This window comes from Penaeus monodon, chromosome 15, assembly GCF_015228065.2.
Source record: "Penaeus monodon isolate SGIC_2016 chromosome 15, NSTDA_Pmon_1, whole genome shotgun sequence".
Lineage (NCBI taxonomy): Eukaryota > Metazoa > Arthropoda > Malacostraca > Decapoda > Penaeidae > Penaeus > Penaeus monodon.
This window is the reverse complement of record NC_051400.1, coordinates 14,061,355-14,061,598: the sequence shown is the minus strand read 5'-3', so window position 1 is coordinate 14,061,598 and position 244 is coordinate 14,061,355.

The following is a 244-nucleotide window of genomic DNA, read 5'->3' as shown; positions in this document are numbered from 1 at the left end:
TTACTTATTTAGACGCATCTGTGTGCATCATTTTATCCATTATCTGTATATGTGGGTTCATATGTTGCTTTATCTTTGGCCGTCAATACAGTTAGAATTTTTCACATCATGATCTTTTATTTTTACATGCATTAAAGTAGGTGTGTGTATACAAAAGCAAATGTATTAATATATAGATATATATTTTTCAATGACTAAAGATATCAAGATTTTATACATATCCATGCAATTTTCAGACCCCCTA